At 45.5% G+C, this 18,918-nt stretch overlaps 5 long non-coding RNA genes across 5 annotated transcripts; all 5 read right to left on the bottom strand.

Moving 5' to 3' along the window:
• Nucleotides 1-680: 680 nt before the first annotated feature.
• Nucleotides 681-2,003, bottom strand: LOC144994671 (uncharacterized). The gene is made up of 2 exons (XR_013658264.1): nt 976-2,003; nt 681-813 (listed from the first exon to the last, which is right to left on the bottom strand). It is a non-coding gene; the product is annotated as an uncharacterized LOC144994671 (long non-coding RNA).
• A 1,432-nt stretch (nt 2,004-3,435) lies between these two features.
• On the bottom strand, nt 3,436-4,758 carry LOC144994670 (uncharacterized). Its single transcript, XR_013658263.1, has 2 exons — nt 3,731-4,758; nt 3,436-3,568 (listed from the first exon to the last, which is right to left on the bottom strand). It is a non-coding gene; the product is annotated as an uncharacterized LOC144994670 (long non-coding RNA).
• Nucleotides 4,759-6,173: 1,415 nt separating this feature from the next.
• LOC144994668 (uncharacterized) lies at nt 6,174-7,868 on the bottom strand. Its single transcript, XR_013658261.1, has 2 exons — nt 6,469-7,868; nt 6,174-6,306 (listed from the first exon to the last, which is right to left on the bottom strand). It is a non-coding gene; the product is annotated as an uncharacterized LOC144994668 (long non-coding RNA).
• A 1,063-nt stretch (nt 7,869-8,931) lies between these two features.
• LOC144994669 (uncharacterized) lies at nt 8,932-10,254 on the bottom strand. Its single transcript, XR_013658262.1, has 2 exons — nt 9,227-10,254; nt 8,932-9,064 (listed from the first exon to the last, which is right to left on the bottom strand). It is a non-coding gene; the product is annotated as an uncharacterized LOC144994669 (long non-coding RNA).
• Nucleotides 10,255-11,693: 1,439 nt separating this feature from the next.
• On the bottom strand, nt 11,694-13,016 carry LOC144994667 (uncharacterized). The gene is made up of 2 exons (XR_013658260.1): nt 11,989-13,016; nt 11,694-11,826 (listed from the first exon to the last, which is right to left on the bottom strand). It is a non-coding gene; the product is annotated as an uncharacterized LOC144994667 (long non-coding RNA).
• Nucleotides 13,017-18,918: the final 5,902 nt, after the last annotated feature.

The following is an 18,918-nucleotide window of genomic DNA, read 5'->3' as shown; positions in this document are numbered from 1 at the left end:
GGGGAGGGCTAGCTCCCGATTTAGGGATGCTAGAGGAGGGTGGATGGGAAGAGGGAGGGAGGGAAGGAGAGGGCTAGCTCCCTGGTTAGGGATGCTACCCTCATTTTATGTAGGGTAAGGGAGGGGAGGCACTCAGATCCCTGATTAGGGATGCTAAGGTTTAAATGTTAGGGAAGAAGGGGGAGGGGCTAGATCCCGAATTAGGGATGCTAGAGGAATGAGGAGGGAGGGAGGTAGGGAAGGGGAGGGCTAGCTCCCAAATTAGGGATGCTAGAGGAAGGAGGAGGGAGGGAGGGAGGGAGGTAGGGAAGGGGAGGGAAGGGGAGGGCTAGCTCCCGATTTAGGGATGCTAGAGGAGGGTGGATGGGAAGAGGGAGGGAGGGGAAGGGGAGGGCTAGCTCCCTGGTAGGGGATGCTACCCTCCTTTTATGTAGGGTTAGCAAGAGGGGGTACTCAGCTCCCTGATTAGGGACACTAAGGATTAGGGAAAAGAAGCGGGAAGCTGGCTCCCGAGTTAGGGACGCTAGGGGAGGGGGGGATGGGAAAAGGGAGCAAGGGGAGTGCCTTTGGTCCAGGGAGGGGGCAGGTAAAGTTAATCCCTGTTTGGGGATCATTAAAGGGAGAAGGAGGAGAGGAGAAGAAACGAAGTCTCCAGGGCCCATGGAGACGGCCCCCTAATGGAAGAGGACTCAGAAGGGGTGTTTTGCAGGTCATGTTCGACCTTTGCATGCCCGTTCATCATGCTTATGTCCTCTATTAGCATGGTTATGCTTCGAGGGGGGCCGCACCACACACCTGGAGACCACGGGGGATCTAAATGGGGAAATAAAAGAATGGAGTAAGACATCCAGGCAAACAGGGTTAAATAAACTGAAGTAGCTTGTGTGAAAAGTGCAGAATAAAAAGCCATTTCAGAGTCAGCCCTGCTCCGAAATGCAAGTCTATGGGGGTGGGTCATGGTGAGGATGCTCTTACCATTTTGCAGCTGTAGGTTGTCATCAAGGTGCCAAGTGGGAGTTGGTGTAGGTCCCATAAGGTCATTGCCCTGAGGTGTAGGCATGGTGGGTGTTGCTGTAGAAAATGCCCAGTAGTCTTCTGGGTCCCTCTGCTTCTGCTGCTCTTGGGTTTGAACCCAGGTCCTGGTGAGGAGTTGATCTAGATGACAACGCCTTTATGCAGTCCGCCACCGGAGCAGTGGCTTGTTAGTGGTGGAATGTCCTTGTGGGATGGGATCCCTCTCTGGTTAGAGAGCCTTTTCCTCAACAGTTGAAGAAGAGTTTGTGAAGGAGGTTATTGCCCAAAAAATGTTCTTATTTAAAAAAAATGACAGAGCTTCACAGGTAGAGCCCCCCACCATGTAAATAACCCACCTACTTATAAAAAAGCTAAAAACCGTTTCAAAAATGAAACTGCAAAAAAAGTTAAAGAAAAGGTCCCAAAAGAGACTAAAATATTAAAATCTTTATTAAAAAAGAGCTTAAAAAGGGCTTACATTTCGGAGCAGAGTTTGAACCCGACGTTTCGCAACGTTTGTTGCTTCCTCAGGGGTTGCTGACTCCAAGTTATCTGTTGTCTTATATAGTGCTTGAGATAATTGGCTAATAGTTTGCAGCTGGCTAGGAGTGAACTCAGATGGCTGTCAGCATTAAAAACTAAAAATGGGAATTGGAAATAAAATACAGTACAGCGGCGCTGGCAGGGTTAGGGTTGGGTTAGGGTTGGGGTTTGCAGAAATACGTTTGTATTTTGATTGCACTGGCCTGCTGTACTGAAGAAAAAGGGGAAAACAAACAAATAACAACAAAAAAAATGTTTTAATATTGAATGAACAGTAAAACAAGTGAAGAGGAATTCAAACTCCAACCATCAGTCTGCCCAGTCCGGATTTGAACCCTGGATGCCTGCATGAAAGGTGGTTACCATTACCATTTGGCTACCAAGCCTTACAATGATTCATGGGTGCTAAGGGGGTTAAGAAAGGGAAGGGAGGAAGAATTGAACAAAAAAAAAAATAAATAAATAAATAAATAAAAAACTAAAGAATACACACAAAGTGAATAGATAAATTATTTAAAAAACTTAATAAATAAAATTAATTAGGAATCTAGTGGGGCTTAAATCTCGTGGGTAAATTAGAGACAGCAAATTTAAGGAAGTGCTAAAACCATGGTAAACAGCCATGCAAATTTTGTTAGTAGTTAAAATAAGTGCTAAAATTAAGTGCTAAGCCTTATAAAAACATAAATAGCATGCAGATTAAGAGACATAAGTAAAAACATTTAAAATAGGTTAGTAAAAAAATGTTTTTGCTGTTTCTAAAAAAGAGCCCTGGAGATCTTAAATTTTAATACAAATAAATTTTAAAAAGAAAGAGTTAAAGTTTAAAAAAAAAAAAAAAAAAAAAAAAAAAAAAAAAAAAAATTGGGGGGGGGGGGTTTGGATAGATTAAGATACTAGCTCCCGAGCTAGGGATACTAAAGGGGAGGACGTAAAAAAGGAGGGGCAGAGCTATTTCCCGAAATAGGGATACTAAAGAATGGGAGGATTGAAAAAGTAAGGGAGGGAGAGAGGGAAGGGGAGGGCTAGCTCCCTGGTTAGGGACGCTACCCTCCTTTTGTGTAGGGTACAAAAAGGGAGGTACTCAGCTCCCTGATTGGGGATGCTAAGGGTTAGGCTTAGAGAAAGAAAGGGGGAGGGGGCTAGCTCCCGATTTAGGGATGCTAATGGAAGGGGGATGGGAAGAGGGGGGGAGGAAGGGGAGGGCTAGCTCCCGATTTAGGGATGCTAGAGGAGGGTGGATGGGAAGAGGGAGGGAGGGAAGGAGAGGGCTAGCTCCCTGGTTAGGGATGCTACCCTCATTTTATGTAGGGTAAGGGAGGGGAGGCACTCAGATCCCTGATTAGGGATGCTAAGGTTTAAATGTTAGGGAAGAAGGGGGAGGGGCTAGATCCCGAATTAGGGATGCTAGAGGAATGAGGAGGGAGGGAGGTAGGGAAGGGGAGGGCTAGCTCCCAAATTAGGGATGCTAGAGGAAGGAGGAGGGAGGGAGGGAGGGAGGTAGGGAAGGGGAGGGAAGGGGAGGGCTAGCTCCCGATTTAGGGATGCTAGAGGAGGGTGGATGGGAAGAGGGAGGGAGGGGAAGGGGAGGGCTAGCTCCCTGGTAGGGGATGCTACCCTCCTTTTATGTAGGGTTAGCAAGAGGGGGTACTCAGCTCCCTGATTAGGGACACTAAGGATTAGGGAAAAGAAGCGGGAAGCTGGCTCCCGAGTTAGGGACGCTAGGGGAGGGGGGGATGGGAAAAGGGAGCAAGGGGAGTGCCTTTGGTCCAGGGAGGGGGCAGGTAAAGTTAATCCCTGTTTGGGGATCATTAAAGGGAGAAGGAGGAGAGGAGAAGAAACGAAGTCTCCAGGGCCCATGGAGACGGCCCCCTAATGGAAGAGGACTCAGAAGGGGTGTTTTGCAGGTCATGTTCGACCTTTGCATGCCCGTTCATCATGCTTATGTCCTCTATTAGCATGGTTATGCTTCGAGGGGGGCCGCACCACACACCTGGAGACCACGGGGGATCTAAATGGGGAAATAAAAGAATGGAGTAAGACATCCAGGCAAACAGGGTTAAATAAACTGAAGTAGCTTGTGTGAAAAGTGCAGAATAAAAAGCCATTTCAGAGTCAGCCCTGCTCCGAAATGCAAGTCTATGGGGGTGGGTCATGGTGAGGATGCTCTTACCATTTTGCAGCTGTAGGTTGTCATCAAGGTGCCAAGTGGGAGTTGGTGTAGGTCCCATAAGGTCATTGCCCTGAGGTGTAGGCATGGTGGGTGTTGCTGTAGAAAATGCCCAGTAGTCTTCTGGGTCCCTCTGCTTCTGCTGCTCTTGGGTTTGAACCCAGGTCCTGGTGAGGAGTTGATCTAGATGACAACGCCTTTATGCAGTCCGCCACCGGAGCAGTGGCTTGTTAGTGGTGGAATGTCCTTGTGGGATGGGATCCCTCTCTGGTTAGAGAGCCTTTTCCTCAACAGTTGAAGAAGAGTTTGTGAAGGAGGTTATTGCCCAAAAAATGTTCTTATTTAAAAAAAATGACAGAGCTTCACAGGTAGAGCCCCCCACCATGTAAATAACCCACCTACTTATAAAAAAGCTAAAAACCGTTTCAAAAATGAAACTGCAAAAAAAGTTAAAGAAAAGGTCCCAAAAGAGACTAAAATATTAAAATCTTTATTAAAAAAGAGCTTAAAAAGGGCTTACATTTCGGAGCAGAGTTTGAACCCGACGTTTCGCAACGTTTGTTGCTTCCTCAGGGGTTGCTGACTCCAAGTTATCTGTTGTCTTATATAGTGCTTGAGATAATTGGCTAATAGTTTGCAGCTGGCTAGGAGTGAACTCAGATGGCTGTCAGCATTAAAAACTAAAAATGGGAATTGGAAATAAAATACAGTACAGCGGCGCTGGCAGGGTTAGGGTTGGGTTAGGGTTGGGGTTTGCAGAAATACGTTTGTATTTTGATTGCACTGGCCTGCTGTACTGAAGAAAAAGGGGAAAACAAACAAATAACAACAAAAAAAATGTTTTAATATTGAATGAACAGTAAAACAAGTGAAGAGGAATTCAAACTCCAACCATCAGTCTGCCCAGTCCGGATTTGAACCCTGGATGCCTGCATGAAAGGTGGTTACCATTACCATTTGGCTACCAAGCCTTACAATGATTCATGGGTGCTAAGGGGGTTAAGAAAGGGAAGGGAGGAAGAATTGAACAAAAAAAAAAATAAATAAATAAATAAATAAAAAACTAAAGAATACACACAAAGTGAATAGATAAATTATTTAAAAAACTTAATAAATAAAATTAATTAGGAATCTAGTGGGGCTTAAATCTCGTGGGTAAATTAGAGACAGCAAATTTAAGGAAGTGCTAAAACCATGGTAAACAGCCATGCAAATTTTGTTAGTAGTTAAAATAAGTGCTAAAATTAAGTGCTAAGCCTTATAAAAACATAAATAGCATGCAGATTAAGAGACATAAGTAAAAACATTTAAAATAGGTTAGTAAAAAAATGTTTTTGCTGTTTCTAAAAAAGAGCCCTGGAGATCTTAAATTTTAATACAAATAAATTTTAAAAAGAAAGAGTTAAAGTTTAAAAAAAAAAAAAAAAAAAAAATTGGGGGGGGGGGGTTGGATAGATTAAGATACTAGCTCCCGAGCTAGGGATACTAAAGGGGAGGACGTAAAAAAGGAGGGGCAGAGCTATTTCCCGAAATAGGGATACTAAAGAATGGGAGGATTGAAAAAGTAAGGGAGGGAGAGAGGGAAGGGGAGGGCTAGCTCCCTGGTTAGGGACGCTACCCTCCTTTTGTGTAGGGTACAAAAAGGGAGGTACTCAGCTCCCTGATTGGGGATGCTAAGGGTTAGGCTTAGAGAAAGAAAGGGGGAGGGGGCTAGCTCCCGATTTAGGGATGCTAATGGAAGGGGGATGGGAAGAGGGGGGGAGGAAGGGGAGGGCTAGCTCCCGATTTAGGGATGCTAGAGGAGGGTGGATGGGAAGAGGGAGGGAGGGAAGGAGAGGGCTAGCTCCCTGGTTAGGGATGCTACCCTCATTTTATGTAGGGTAAGGGAGGGGAGGCACTCAGATCCCTGATTAGGGATGCTAAGGTTTAAATGTTAGGGAAGAAGGGGGAGGGGCTAGATCCCGAATTAGGGATGCTAGAGGAATGAGGAGGGAGGGAGGTAGGGAAGGGGAGGGCTAGCTCCCAAATTAGGGATGCTAGAGGAAGGAGGAGGGAGGGAGGGAGGGAGGTAGGGAAGGGGAGGGAAGGGGAGGGCTAGCTCCCGATTTAGGGATGCTAGAGGAGGGTGGATGGGAAGAGGGAGGGAGGGGAAGGGGAGGGCTAGCTCCCTGGTAGGGGATGCTACCCTCCTTTTATGTAGGGTTAGCAAGAGGGGGTACTCAGCTCCCTGATTAGGGACACTAAGGATTAGGGAAAAGAAGCGGGAAGCTGGCTCCCGAGTTAGGGACGCTAGGGGAGGGGGGGATGGGAAAAGGGAGCAAGGGGAGTGCCTTTGGTCCAGGGAGGGGGCAGGTAAAGTTAATCCCTGTTTGGGGATCATTAAAGGGAGAAGGAGGAGAGGAGAAGAAACGAAGTCTCCAGGGCCCATGGAGACGGCCCCCTAATGGAAGAGGACTCAGAAGGGGTGTTTTGCAGGTCATGTTCGACCTTTGCATGCCCGTTCATCATGCTTATGTCCTCTATTAGCATGGTTATGCTTCGAGGGGGGCCGCACCACACACCTGGAGACCACGGGGGATCTAAATGGGGAAATAAAAGAATGGAGTAAGACATCCAGGCAAACAGGGTTAAATAAACTGAAGTAGCTTGTGTGAAAAGTGCAGAATAAAAAGCCATTTCAGAGTCAGCCCTGCTCCGAAATGCAAGTCTATGGGGGTGGGTCATGGTGAGGATGCTCTTACCATTTTGCAGCTGTAGGTTGTCATCAAGGTGCCAAGTGGGAGTTGGTGTAGGTCCCATAAGGTCATTGCCCTGAGGTGTAGGCATGGTGGGTGTTGCTGTAGAAAATGCCCAGTAGTCTTCTGGGTCCCTCTGCTTCTGCTGCTCTTGGGTTTGAACCCAGGTCCTGGTGAGGAGTTGATCTAGATGACAACGCCTTTATGCAGTCCGCCACCGGAGCAGTGGCTTGTTAGTGGTGGAATGTCCTTGTGGGATGGGATCCCTCTCTGGTTAGAGAGCCTTTTCCTCAACAGTTGAAGAAGAGTTTGTGAAGGAGGTTATTGCCCAAAAAATGTTCTTATTTAAAAAAAATGACAGAGCTTCACAGGTAGAGCCCCCCACCATGTAAATAACCCACCTACTTATAAAAAAGCTAAAAACCGTTTCAAAAATGAAACTGCAAAAAAAGTTAAAGAAAAGGTCCCAAAAGAGACTAAAATATTAAAATCTTTATTAAAAAAGAGCTTAAAAAGGGCTTACATTTCGGAGCAGAGTTTGAACCCGACGTTTCGCAACGTTTGTTGCTTCCTCAGGGGTTGCTGACTCCAAGTTATCTGTTGTCTTATATAGTGCTTGAGATAATTGGCTAATAGTTTGCAGCTGGCTAGGAGTGAACTCAGATGGCTGTCAGCATTAAAAACTAAAAATGGGAATTGGAAATAAAATACAGTACAGCGGCGCTGGCAGGGTTAGGGTTGGGTTAGGGTTGGGGTTTGCAGAAATACGTTTGTATTTTGATTGCACTGGCCTGCTGTACTGAAGAAAAAGGGGAAAACAAACAAATAACAACAAAAAAAATGTTTTAATATTGAATGAACAGTAAAACAAGTGAAGAGGAATTCAAACTCCAACCATCAGTCTGCCCAGTCCGGATTTGAACCCTGGATGCCTGCATGAAAGGTGGTTACCATTACCATTTGGCTACCAAGCCTTACAATGATTCATGGGTGCTAAGGGGGTTAAGAAAGGGAAGGGAGGAAGAATTGAACAAAAAAAATAAATAAATAAATAAATAAATAAAAAACTAAAGAATACACACAAAGTGAATAGATAAATTATTTAAAAAACTTAATAAATAAAATTAATTAGGAATCTAGTGGGGCTTAAATCTCGTGGGTAAATTAGAGACAGCAAATTTAAGGAAGTGCTAAAACCATGGTAAACAGCCATGCAAATTTTGTTAGTAGTTAAAATAAGTGCTAAAATTAAGTGCTAAGCCTTATAAAAACATAAATAGCATGCAGATTAAGAGACATAAGTAAAAACATTTAAAATAGGTTAGTAAAAAAATGTTTTTGCTGTTTCTAAAAAAGAGCCCTGGAGATCTTAAATTTTAATACAAATAAATTTTAAAAAGAAAGAGTTAAAGTTTAAAAAAAAAAAAAAAAAAAAAAAAAAAAAAAAAAAAAAAAATTGGGGGGGGGGGGTTGGATAGATTAAGATACTAGCTCCCGAGCTAGGGATACTAAAGGGGAGGACGTAAAAAAGGAGGGGCAGAGCTATTTCCCGAAATAGGGATACTAAAGAATGGGAGGATTGAAAAAGTAAGGGAGGGAGAGAGGGAAGGGGAGGGCTAGCTCCCTGGTTAGGGACGCTACCCTCCTTTTGTGTAGGGTACAAAAAGGGAGGTACTCAGCTCCCTGATTGGGGATGCTAAGGGTTAGGCTTAGAGAAAGAAAGGGGGAGGGGGCTAGCTCCCGATTTAGGGATGCTAATGGAAGGGGGATGGGAAGAGGGGGGGAGGAAGGGGAGGGCTAGCTCCCGATTTAGGGATGCTAGAGGAGGGTGGATGGGAAGAGGGAGGGAGGGAAGGAGAGGGCTAGCTCCCTGGTTAGGGATGCTACCCTCATTTTATGTAGGGTAAGGGAGGGGAGGCACTCAGATCCCTGATTAGGGATGCTAAGGTTTAAATGTTAGGGAAGAAGGGGGAGGGGCTAGATCCCGAATTAGGGATGCTAGAGGAATGAGGAGGGAGGGAGGTAGGGAAGGGGAGGGCTAGCTCCCAAATTAGGGATGCTAGAGGAAGGAGGAGGGAGGGAGGGAGGGAGGTAGGGAAGGGGAGGGAAGGGGAGGGCTAGCTCCCGATTTAGGGATGCTAGAGGAGGGTGGATGGGAAGAGGGAGGGAGGGGAAGGGGAGGGCTAGCTCCCTGGTAGGGGATGCTACCCTCCTTTTATGTAGGGTTAGCAAGAGGGGGTACTCAGCTCCCTGATTAGGGACACTAAGGATTAGGGAAAAGAAGCGGGAAGCTGGCTCCCGAGTTAGGGACGCTAGGGGAGGGGGGGATGGGAAAAGGGAGCAAGGGGAGTGCCTTTGGTCCAGGGAGGGGGCAGGTAAAGTTAATCCCTGTTTGGGGATCATTAAAGGGAGAAGGAGGAGAGGAGAAGAAACGAAGTCTCCAGGGCCCATGGAGACGGCCCCCTAATGGAAGAGGACTCAGAAGGGGTGTTTTGCAGGTCATGTTCGACCTTTGCATGCCCGTTCATCATGCTTATGTCCTCTATTAGCATGGTTATGCTTCGAGGGGGGCCGCACCACACACCTGGAGACCACGGGGGATCTAAATGGGGAAATAAAAGAATGGAGTAAGACATCCAGGCAAACAGGGTTAAATAAACTGAAGTAGCTTGTGTGAAAAGTGCAGAATAAAAAGCCATTTCAGAGTCAGCCCTGCTCCGAAATGCAAGTCTATGGGGGTGGGTCATGGTGAGGATGCTCTTACCATTTTGCAGCTGTAGGTTGTCATCAAGGTGCCAAGTGGGAGTTGGTGTAGGTCCCATAAGGTCATTGCCCTGAGGTGTAGGCATGGTGGGTGTTGCTGTAGAAAATGCCCAGTAGTCTTCTGGGTCCCTCTGCTTCTGCTGCTCTTGGGTTTGAACCCAGGTCCTGGTGAGGAGTTGATCTAGATGACAACGCCTTTATGCAGTCCGCCACCGGAGCAGTGGCTTGTTAGTGGTGGAATGTCCTTGTGGGATGGGATCCCTCTCTGGTTAGAGAGCCTTTTCCTCAACAGTTGAAGAAGAGTTTGTGAAGGAGGTTATTGCCCAAAAAATGTTCTTATTTAAAAAAAATGACAGAGCTTCACAGGTAGAGCCCCCCACCATGTAAATAACCCACCTACTTATAAAAAAGCTAAAAACCGTTTCAAAAATGAAACTGCAAAAAAAGTTAAAGAAAAGGTCCCAAAAGAGACTAAAATATTAAAATCTTTATTAAAAAAGAGCTTAAAAAGGGCTTACATTTCGGAGCAGAGTTTGAACCCGACGTTTCGCAACGTTTGTTGCTTCCTCAGGGGTTGCTGACTCCAAGTTATCTGTTGTCTTATATAGTGCTTGAGATAATTGGCTAATAGTTTGCAGCTGGCTAGGAGTGAACTCAGATGGCTGTCAGCATTAAAAACTAAAAATGGGAATTGGAAATAAAATACAGTACAGCGGCGCTGGCAGGGTTAGGGTTGGGTTAGGGTTGGGGTTTGCAGAAATACGTTTGTATTTTGATTGCACTGGCCTGCTGTACTGAAGAAAAAGGGGAAAACAAACAAATAACAACAAAAAAAATGTTTTAATATTGAATGAACAGTAAAACAAGTGAAGAGGAATTCAAACTCCAACCATCAGTCTGCCCAGTCCGGATTTGAACCCTGGATGCCTGCATGAAAGGTGGTTACCATTACCATTTGGCTACCAAGCCTTACAATGATTCATGGGTGCTAAGGGGGTTAAGAAAGGGAAGGGAGGAAGAATTGAACAAAAAAAAAAATAAATAAATAAATAAATAAAAAACTAAAGAATACACACAAAGTGAATAGATAAATTATTTAAAAAACTTAATAAATAAAATTAATTAGGAATCTAGTGGGGCTTAAATCTCGTGGGTAAATTAGAGACAGCAAATTTAAGGAAGTGCTAAAACCATGGTAAACAGCCATGCAAATTTTGTTAGTAGTTAAAATAAGTGCTAAAATTAAGTGCTAAGCCTTATAAAAACATAAATAGCATGCAGATTAAGAGACATAAGTAAAAACATTTAAAATAGGTTAGTAAAAAAATGTTTTTGCTGTTTCTAAAAAAGAGCCCTGGAGATCTTAAATTTTAATACAAATAAATTTTAAAAAGAAAGAGTTAAAGTTTAAAAAAAAAAAAAAAAAAAAAAAAAAAAAAAAAAAAAAAAAAAAAATTGGGGGGGGGGGGTTGGATAGATTAAGATACTAGCTCCCGAGCTAGGGATACTAAAGGGGAGGACGTAAAAAAGGAGGGGCAGAGCTATTTCCCGAAATAGGGATACTAAAGAATGGGAGGATTGAAAAAGTAAGGGAGGGAGAGAGGGAAGGGGAGGGCTAGCTCCCTGGTTAGGGACGCTACCCTCCTTTTGTGTAGGGTACAAAAAGGGAGGTACTCAGCTCCCTGATTGGGGATGCTAAGGGTTAGGCTTAGAGAAAGAAAGGGGGAGGGGGCTAGCTCCCGATTTAGGGATGCTAATGGAAGGGGGATGGGAAGAGGGGGGGAGGAAGGGGAGGGCTAGCTCCCGATTTAGGGATGCTAGAGGAGGGTGGATGGGAAGAGGGAGGGAGGGAAGGAGAGGGCTAGCTCCCTGGTTAGGGATGCTACCCTCATTTTATGTAGGGTAAGGGAGGGGAGGCACTCAGATCCCTGATTAGGGATGCTAAGGTTTAAATGTTAGGGAAGAAGGGGGAGGGGCTAGATCCCGAATTAGGGATGCTAGAGGAATGAGGAGGGAGGGAGGTAGGGAAGGGGAGGGCTAGCTCCCAAATTAGGGATGCTAGAGGAAGGAGGAGGGAGGGAGGGAGGGAGGTAGGGAAGGGGAGGGAAGGGGAGGGCTAGCTCCCGATTTAGGGATGCTAGAGGAGGGTGGATGGGAAGAGGGAGGGAGGGGAAGGGGAGGGCTAGCTCCCTGGTAGGGGATGCTACCCTCCTTTTATGTAGGGTTAGCAAGAGGGGGTACTCAGCTCCCTGATTAGGGACACTAAGGATTAGGGAAAAGAAGCGGGAAGCTGGCTCCCGAGTTAGGGACGCTAGGGGAGGGGGGGATGGGAAAAGGGAGCAAGGGGAGTGCCTTTGGTCCAGGGAGGGGGCAGGTAAAGTTAATCCCTGTTTGGGGATCATTAAAGGGAGAAGGAGGAGAGGAGAAGAAACGAAGTCTCCAGGGCCCATGGAGACGGCCCCCTAATGGAAGAGGACTCAGAAGGGGTGTTTTGCAGGTCATGTTCGACCTTTGCATGCCCGTTCATCATGCTTATGTCCTCTATTAGCATGGTTATGCTTCGAGGGGGGCCGCACCACACACCTGGAGACCACGGGGGATCTAAATGGGGAAATAAAAGAATGGAGTAAGACATCCAGGCAAACAGGGTTAAATAAACTGAAGTAGCTTGTGTGAAAAGTGCAGAATAAAAAGCCATTTCAGAGTCAGCCCTGCTCCGAAATGCAAGTCTATGGGGGTGGGTCATGGTGAGGATGCTCTTACCATTTTGCAGCTGTAGGTTGTCATCAAGGTGCCAAGTGGGAGTTGGTGTAGGTCCCATAAGGTCATTGCCCTGAGGTGTAGGCATGGTGGGTGTTGCTGTAGAAAATGCCCAGTAGTCTTCTGGGTCCCTCTGCTTCTGCTGCTCTTGGGTTTGAACCCAGGTCCTGGTGAGGAGTTGATCTAGATGACAACGCCTTTATGCAGTCCGCCACCGGAGCAGTGGCTTGTTAGTGGTGGAATGTCCTTGTGGGATGGGATCCCTCTCTGGTTAGAGAGCCTTTTCCTCAACAGTTGAAGAAGAGTTTGTGAAGGAGGTTATTGCCCAAAAAATGTTCTTATTTAAAAAAAATGACAGAGCTTCACAGGTAGAGCCCCCCACCATGTAAATAACCCACCTACTTATAAAAAAGCTAAAAACCGTTTCAAAAATGAAACTGCAAAAAAAGTTAAAGAAAAGGTCCCAAAAGAGACTAAAATATTAAAATCTTTATTAAAAAAGAGCTTAAAAAGGGCTTACATTTCGGAGCAGAGTTTGAACCCGACGTTTCGCAACGTTTGTTGCTTCCTCAGGGGTTGCTGACTCCAAGTTATCTGTTGTCTTATATAGTGCTTGAGATAATTGGCTAATAGTTTGCAGCTGGCTAGGAGTGAACTCAGATGGCTGTCAGCATTAAAAACTAAAAATGGGAATTGGAAATAAAATACAGTACAGCGGCGCTGGCAGGGTTAGGGTTGGGTTAGGGTTGGGGTTTGCAGAAATACGTTTGTATTTTGATTGCACTGGCCTGCTGTACTGAAGAAAAAGGGGAAAACAAACAAATAACAACAAAAAAAATGTTTTAATATTGAATGAACAGTAAAACAAGTGAAGAGGAATTCAAACTCCAACCATCAGTCTGCCCAGTCCGGATTTGAACCCTGGATGCCTGCATGAAAGGTGGTTACCATTACCATTTGGCTACCAAGCCTTACAATGATTCATGGGTGCTAAGGGGGTTAAGAAAGGGAAGGGAGGAAGAATTGAACAAAAAAAAAAATAAATAAATAAATAAATAAAAAACTAAAGAATACACACAAAGTGAATAGATAAATTATTTAAAAAACTTAATAAATAAAATTAATTAGGAATCTAGTGGGGCTTAAATCTCGTGGGTAAATTAGAGACAGCAAATTTAAGGAAGTGCTAAAACCATGGTAAACAGCCATGCAAATTTTGTTAGTAGTTAAAATAAGTGCTAAAATTAAGTGCTAAGCCTTATAAAAACATAAATAGCATGCAGATTAAGAGACATAAGTAAAAACATTTAAAATAGGTTAGTAAAAAAATGTTTTTGCTGTTTCTAAAAAAGAGCCCTGGAGATCTTAAATTTTAATACAAATAAATTTTAAAAAGAAAGAGTTAAAGTTTAAAAAAAAAAAAAAAAAAAAAAAAAAAAAAAAAAAAAAAAAAAAAAATTGGGGGGGGGGGGTTGGATAGATTAAGATACTAGCTCCCGAGCTAGGGATACTAAAGGGGAGGACGTAAAAAAGGAGGGGCAGAGCTATTTCCCGAAATAGGGATACTAAAGAATGGGAGGATTGAAAAAGTAAGGGAGGGAGAGAGGGAAGGGGAGGGCTAGCTCCCTGGTTAGGGACGCTACCCTCCTTTTGTGTAGGGTACAAAAAGGGAGGTACTCAGCTCCCTGATTGGGGATGCTAAGGGTTAGGCTTAGAGAAAGAAAGGGGGAGGGGGCTAGCTCCCGATTTAGGGATGCTAATGGAAGGGGGATGGGAAGAGGGGGGGAGGAAGGGGAGGGCTAGCTCCCGATTTAGGGATGCTAGAGGAGGGTGGATGGGAAGAGGGAGGGAGGGAAGGAGAGGGCTAGCTCCCTGGTTAGGGATGCTACCCTCATTTTATGTAGGGTAAGGGAGGGGAGGCACTCAGATCCCTGATTAGGGATGCTAAGGTTTAAATGTTAGGGAAGAAGGGGGAGGGGCTAGATCCCGAATTAGGGATGCTAGAGGAATGAGGAGGGAGGGAGGTAGGGAAGGGGAGGGCTAGCTCCCAAATTAGGGATGCTAGAGGAAGGAGGAGGGAGGGAGGGAGGGAGGTAGGGAAGGGGAGGGAAGGGGAGGGCTAGCTCCCGATTTAGGGATGCTAGAGGAGGGTGGATGGGAAGAGGGAGGGAGGGGAAGGGGAGGGCTAGCTCCCTGGTAGGGGATGCTACCCTCCTTTTATGTAGGGTTAGCAAGAGGGGGTACTCAGCTCCCTGATTAGGGACACTAAGGATTAGGGAAAAGAAGCGGGAAGCTGGCTCCCGAGTTAGGGACGCTAGGGGAGGGGGGGATGGGAAAAGGGAGCAAGGGGAGTGCCTTTGGTCCAGGGAGGGGGCAGGTAAAGTTAATCCCTGTTTGGGGATCATTAAAGGGAGAAGGAGGAGAGGAGAAGAAACGAAGTCTCCAGGGCCCATGGAGACGGCCCCCTAATGGAAGAGGACTCAGAAGGGGTGTTTTGCAGGTCATGTTCGACCTTTGCATGCCCGTTCATCATGCTTATGTCCTCTATTAGCATGGTTATGCTTCGAGGGGGGCCGCACCACACACCTGGAGACCACGGAGGATCTAAATGGGGAAATAAAAGAATGGAGTAAGACATCCAGGCAAACAGGGTTAAATAAACTGAAGTAGCTTGTGTGAAAAGTGCAGAAATAGGGTTAGGGTTAGGGTTAGGGTTAGGGTTAGGGTTAGGGTTAGGGTTAGGGGTTAGGGGTTAGGGTTAGGGTTAGGGTTAGGGTTAGGGGTTAGGGTTAGGGTTAGGGTTAGGGTTAGGGTTAGGGGTTAGGGTTAGGGTTAGGGTTAGGGTTAGGGTTAGGGTTAGGGGTTAGGGTTAGGGTTAGGGTTAGGGTTAGGGTTAGGGGTTAGGGTTAGGGTTAGGGTTAGGGTTAGGGTTAGGGGAAGTCGATGAAAATCGCGCCGCCGAAGGCGGCGTGATTTTAAGGCACGGGCCATCTTGGCACCTAGTCCAGAGGTCCTCCTCCCCCTGACTCCCAATTGACCTTATGTGGGATAAGGAAGTGGTTGTATGTGGGGGAAACATATTGTTCTCCTAGCAAGTTATTTTGAATGAACTTAAAATTAGGGTTAGAGTTGAACCCCTGGGCTGGGGTTAGGAGAGAATCTCTGAGGTTAAGGTTAGGGAAAGGTCCCAGGGTTAGGGTTAGAAAAAATTGAGGGGGTGGGAGATGATGAGTTCAAAATAATGAATTATGAATTTGAGTAATGAGGTTATTAAGGACCCTTTTGATTGAGTCCTTTTGGATATGTGGTTTCCAGTTTTGTGATCCAAATCCGTTCAGCTCTGCGTCTCTGAGCTGTTGTCCATCTAGGGTTAATCTCAATAACTGACGCACTAACAGATTCCCAACCATGGGATACAAAGTGTGAGACTAAGTGTGTGTGGGTGTTTTTGTGTTTGAGTATGTTGTGTCTGTGTTGGGTGAACCTGGTCAGTATGGAGTTTCCTGTTTCCCCCACATACTGTAACCCACATTTCAGACAGGTGATCAAATAAACACAGTTGTTAGAATGTGGAGAGCCCCTTGATGGTGAGGGGTAGACATTGCAGTTATGGAAGCTTTGGAGCCACTTTTTTTGCATGAAAAACTGAGAGTGACTCCTAGATCGGGTTTGCTTGGAGGAGGAAATTTTCGCCTTAACTAAATGATCACAGAGATTCTGGTTCCTTCTGAAAGCTGCGATGATTCTGTGGTCTTTCAGAACCGTGGTCTCCTGAGCGAGATTCTGAAAGTTTGTTCTGATGACCCTCAACAGCCTCAGGGAGAAGGGAGAATATGTGACAATCACTGGCATGATGGGTGAAAGATTAATGGGTCTGGTTTCAAGAAAGGATTTAAAACATTTTCTTAAGAAGGACCGAGAATACCCTCTAGTGGCCAGGGATGCAAACAATATTTTTGTAGATTGCCTGAAGTCAGATGGTTGACTGCTGATTCTGTGAAATCTTAAAAGTTGTGATTTGATTAGTCCAGCAAAGGTGTGTCTAGGATGAAAACTGGTTTTGTGTAGGAGAGCATGTGTGTCTGTGGGTTTGAAAAAGACTTTGATGTCCAATTGGTGAGTGATGTGGAAATTATCACCTTTAAATGTTGTTGTGTCCAAAAAATCCACAGATGTTTTATGGCTGGTGGATTTTAACTTTATGGATGGATTGTGGCTGTTGAGTGTCCCCAGAAACATCTCAAACTCTCGCTCAGAATGAGTCCATACTCCCCAAATGTCATCCAGATACCTGAAATAGCAAAGTGGTTTAAATGAGCATTTCTGCAGGGCTGAAGTTTCCCATTCTGCCATGAAAATGTTAGCATATGCTGGAGCAAATTTCTTACCCATTGCAGTACCTTTAATTTGTAAGAAGAAATCATCATTGAATGTGAAATCATTTCTTTTGAGATTGATTTCTAACAGTTGCAGCAGCTCCTTGTCAGGCCTTCTGTGATCAGGATATTTGAGAAAAATTCTTCTGATGGACTGTATCCCCTCCTCTATATCTATATTTGTGTAAAGACTGTCAATGTCCATGGTAAATAAAATTGAATCCTGTGGAATAACCAGTTTTTTCACCTTGTCAATAAAATCATAAGTGTCTTTAATGTAGCTGTCATGTTTGATGGACAAAGGATTAAGGTAGTGATCTATAAATTCTGCTGTGCGGTAGGTTTCGCTGTCACAGTCAGAAACTATAGGTCTACCTGGAGGGATCTGAAAAGGGACGCTCCACTTCTGTGGTTCTTTATGGATTTTTGGGAGCGTGTAAAAGAGCCTAGCTCTTGGCTGAGGGGGGCCTATTAAATAATTTCTTTGTTTAGCATAATGAATTTCTTTTCACACAAGGTTTTGATAATTTTTTCAACTAAGGGGATGGTTTCCATATAAATGGGTTGTTTTAGCTTAGAGTAATAGGTTTTATCATTTAGCTGTCTGTAGCCCTCCTGTAAATAATCCTTTTTGTCCATAATGACAACTGCACTTCCCTTATCAGCAGGTTTAATGACAATACTCTTGTTGCTGCAAAACTCTCTCAGAGCCTTCTCTTCATCCCTGGTTAAATTTGGTTTGATGTATGTTTTTTTGAAATTATGCTCAAAGTATTCTAGGTCATTTTGGATGAGTGTGCGCACCTGAATTGGGAGTTGACCCAATGCAGGTGACCACTCTGATTTTGGAGTAAAGGGTTTTGATTTTGAAATGTCTTTATCTTTGTAATATAGTTTTAATTTTAATCGTCTGTGATATTCTTGGATATCATTTCTACACTGAAATTTGGAGTATCTATTCTGGCCTCTAGTTGGGATGAAGGTTAAGCCTCTGCTGAGCAGAGAGAGTTGTGCATCAGAGAGAACAAATTTCTTACACAGGTTAATGACACCCTTGTTCCCTTCCTGTCTAAGCAGGCTTAAGGGAACATTCAGTTTACCCACTGCAACCAGTGCTGGAGCATCGCTCTGGCTGTGTCAGGGCTCCAGTGGATGTTGTCCCCATCAGTGGAAAACTGATTGTCTGGGAGTGGAGGGATGTGGTGGTCCAGACTCTTGATGTAGTCATTTATGGTCTGGAGGGTGACCTTATCCTGTTCTGGAAGAGCTTTAGAAAAGTTAATGGCCGGAACATAAATCTGTGCATTAGGAAAACTTTCCTGAGCCACCTCCAGCGCTCTTCTGACGTCCAGGAGGGCCGCTCTTCTGTCCCTCTGCGACCTGTTGTTGATCCCAAAGGATAGGATCATTTTTTCGACCGCTGTCTCCTGGGTGGCGTTCTGGAGCAGGAACTCAGCGTGGTTCCATCTGGCGCCCGGATAGCTGTCAATCTGCACGTCTTGTGGTGAGAAGTCGAAAAAGCCGCAGATGTTGGAGTCCCCCAGGATGATATTCTTCTCTCGAATGTGGAGCGTCCACTCCTGCAGCTTTCTGTTCGTAGTGGGGTGCCTGGTGGGTTCACACACCTTCTTTTCAGGACCCCGTGGAAAGAGGAAAGAGAGGCTGTCCTCAGGGATGTCCACTCGAAGTCGAGTCTGCACACTGGACCTCAGTCTTTCTGTGGAGAGAGCTGGGAGATGCTTCAGTTTAGCCAGGGCCTTTCTGCCAGGTGCATTACTGGGCGCAGGTGAGTCCTCTCTAGGAGGAGAGGGGGAGGGACTGGACTCTGCTGATGAGAGGTCCAGCAGGATCTGACTGATGTCACTAGGAGGTGAAGCAGCCCTGGCGTGGCTGGTTCCCTCACCAGGGGAGTCTTCCTCTTTTCTTTGGTGTGTTTTGGGAGATCTTTGAGTTTTAGGGGGGACCCCAAGCTCAGGGCTGAGCTGCGAAACCTCTGGGGGTCCTTCAGGCGATGGCTGGTAAAGAGTGAAGTCCAGGAGCCAGTCGTCTTTTGGAGGTTCTGTCATCACCCCCACAGAATTGTAGGATGGTGTGGCATCTCTAGGTGGAGGATGTATTTCTGCTCTCACCTGAATTGTGTCTGTGGTCCTCTGTGATGCTGCAGCCGTGGAGGCTGACCTTCGTGCCTCAGTGAGCAGAGGTTGGACATCCAGCAGATCAGCTGTTGCTGCATCTTGTGTTGGTCTGGGCTGGCCTGCAGCTGGAACCTCATCTTGTGGGGGTGCAGCAGCAGCAGCAGCAGAAGCAGCAGGAACAGTGGCAGGAGCATCAGTCGCAGCACTCTCTGTGGTGAGGTCTGCTAATTTAGCCACAATAACAGCGTGAGCATGATCCAGTGTCTCCTGTTTTAAGCGGGGGCCCAAGTTTCTTTTGGCCCAGGATGACGCAATATCAAAGGGGGCAGCCCAGTCCTTTATGGGAAACTTGGACAGCCTCTGCACTTCTTCATCGATATTGTCATTATAATGATCACGCAGGATTAAAGTGGTGTTATGGG

This window comes from Oryzias latipes, chromosome 10 (assembly GCF_053564925.1).
Source record: "Oryzias latipes strain Hd-rR chromosome 10, Olatipes_Hd-rR_3.1".
In the NCBI taxonomy this organism is placed as follows: Eukaryota; Metazoa; Chordata; class Actinopteri; order Beloniformes; family Adrianichthyidae; genus Oryzias; species Oryzias latipes.
This window is presented reverse-complemented; position numbering and strand designations above follow the sequence as displayed.